The sequence below is a fragment of the Brienomyrus brachyistius genome, chromosome 13, assembly GCF_023856365.1.
Source record: "Brienomyrus brachyistius isolate T26 chromosome 13, BBRACH_0.4, whole genome shotgun sequence".
Lineage (NCBI taxonomy): Eukaryota > Metazoa > Chordata > Actinopteri > Osteoglossiformes > Mormyridae > Brienomyrus > Brienomyrus brachyistius.
This window is the reverse complement of record NC_064545.1, coordinates 26,623,882-26,626,605: the sequence shown is the minus strand read 5'-3', so window position 1 is coordinate 26,626,605 and position 2,724 is coordinate 26,623,882.

The window sequence follows — 2,724 nt, the reverse complement described above, 5'->3', positions numbered from 1 at the left end:
CCGTTCTCTGATTATCGGCTCTCACAACGGACACTGCAGTGATTCTCCATTGGGGTTCACCATGGAGCTTATTAAATGCTAGCCCAAGTCCACACTTAATAAATCACATACCTTGCAATTCCCAGGTTAAATGCAAGATCGCCGCTTCTCCATCATCCCCTTCCCCCAGGTATGCATGTTGCACACGCCTTCACACGCAGCTTAATTGAATGCAATTTAACTCGGAGTCATTCAGACGTCGGTAACTACACAGCTGTCCCCACACCCCCACCCAGCTTGCTTCTCCGCCCCTGCTTGTTTATCCGCTGTTAGGTCTATTCCCATCCGGCACTCCTGCCTCATTTACCATGCAGGTGATTCAACTGCGTCATTCCAGAGGCCCTTCTGGAGGAGAGGGGGAAGCAGGGGGAGGGGGGGGGGGGGGTGTGGTGACCAAATAAGGCGAGCGAGAGAAGAACGGGAGGACGACAGCTCAGGTTCCGACGAGCGGTGATCCCGGTTCGGATACACGCGGCGAGAGCTGGCGTGAGGCTCGGCACTGCAGCTGCGTCTGGCTTGGTGATCTTCTGGCCTCCAGTCATGCTCCTGCCAGTGCAGGCCTCTGTTAACGAAGCCCAGCTGCCCCCGATTGAACTGATGAGCTCATTCTGCATAAATAAAGAGAGCCAAGCTGCCACTGCAGCGCAGGTACGTTTGGTTGCGTAGCTGGTCTATGCAGCTTACAATATCCCCCCCATTTTACTGCCTATCTTAATAGGGCATCTCCCTTGGTGGAGTGCCACACTATGGCCCCTCTGGGGGTATGAATAACGGAACCTTCAGGTTATTTGTCATTGTCCTCAGTCCTCAACATGAGTGGGTGTGTCCTTGAGCAGGAATGGACAGGACGAGTGGACAGACTAAGATAAGAGCGTATTCTGCAGGTGTGGGGAGGGTGTCTGACGCCAGGGCTCCTGTTCTTGGTGAAACCTGACTCTCCATAGCAGCAGGTCCTGCCGTTTGCCAGTCAGTCCTGGCATTGTAGCCACATGTACAGTCGTTACGTTTGTGTTCAGGGATCCTTTCGCACTGGGGTGAGGATTTACAGAATGCTTTATGCACACATACACATGTGAATTGATCTCAGCAGGACGAACTGCTGAAGTTCGGATTTAACAGGAACGCTGTAAACACCTTGAGATATTAAAAGGTCAGCCAATGCTTGGGCTTCTTATACTCAAATTTGTATTAGTAGGAGTAGAATACACACATAAGTATGTAGACTTTGATTCATTACTGTGGAAATGAGTGAAAATATTTTCTTTCAATGGCAGTGATCCAGTGGCTGGGTGAGGTCTGCTGTGGTATTGCTGCGAAAATGGATCGCACTGCACTTTTTAGAAAACAATGTTAACATAATGTCATATGTTTGCGGCTATTTGTACTGCAGGCTGCCATTTCCTTGGTTATAGTCTGACAGGCAGCTGTAGCTGACAGCCTGCCCTGTGTAGACATAGGCAAGACGTCTAAATACCTCGTCTGGGGTCGTGGAAAGAACCCCTGCCCCCCCAGGAGTGTTTGAATACTGACAGCAGAAAGAGAAGGATTTAAGGCAAATTAAAACTGCAACTGAGGTCATCTCATGTCTCATGCAGACCGTCAGCTTAGGCAGAAGAATCCTGACTATAGTCAACGGTCCACACAATGGCGGTTATACGCAATTATTTTCAGGTAAATTTAGCCTGATTTGCCATATAAACAGATAGTTGCCCATAAGATAGAGGAAGCTCTTGATATCAGCTAGGTATCGTATGAACTAAATGGCCAGACTTACAGAAGACAAGAGAATTTGTTTGTATCAGAACTGATGAAGACAGCTAGTACTGTGCTACTCAATTAGCTCATGGTAACTGGAAACATTGCCTACTATAGCCACAGAATAATTGCAGTCCTTACTTAATAAGTATAGATACCAGATTATCTAAAGACTTCATTTTTGCAGGTGAATATCCCTACGCAAACGACTTTACTCAATGGGCAACATGGCCAGCTGCCTCCTGGGACATTAATTGAAATTCTTTTAAGAGCAGTTTCTTCTTCATTAAGTTCCCCGCTTCCCCTCACAGTGAAGAAGGTGAGCTGAGCTGTTTCGTCTAGACATGGAGGGGAAAAAATATACACTGGTGCCAAAATGGTTTCAAACTGCCTACAGCAATCAGGTTTCAAAAAAAAACTTCCCACCAAATGGTTTTGCTTCAAGTTTCAAGTTTTACTGTCACGTATTTTCCAAGGAACACAGAGAAATTCAGTTGTAGGGGAGGGGATATGTACGGGGCTGGGGGAGGGACGGGACAGAGAGCAGCGCAGTAAAAGAAGTGAAAAGTCTAGCCAATGAAACAATAAATATGCAGCAAAAAAAGCCTTTTGTCTATTGATGCAAACAAGATTTACTACTAGATTACATTTCTAGCCAATTTCACTTTTGTTCTCAGCAGAACTTACGTGTCAGATGCATATTTATCTTTTTAATCTGGCTAACGTAACATTTATTTAGCATCTGATAGACAAATTACTATTAAACACTCACAAAGCAGAATCTTTGCTAGCTTTACTCCAATACTCTTTTGTGAAATCAAATCCCTATTGATGTGTGATGTGTGTTCGAGTTACACAGACAGTTACACGGCTTTCTGAACGGCAACCTGCCCAGAAATACCACATCTCTAAGCAGCATGTTATAGATAT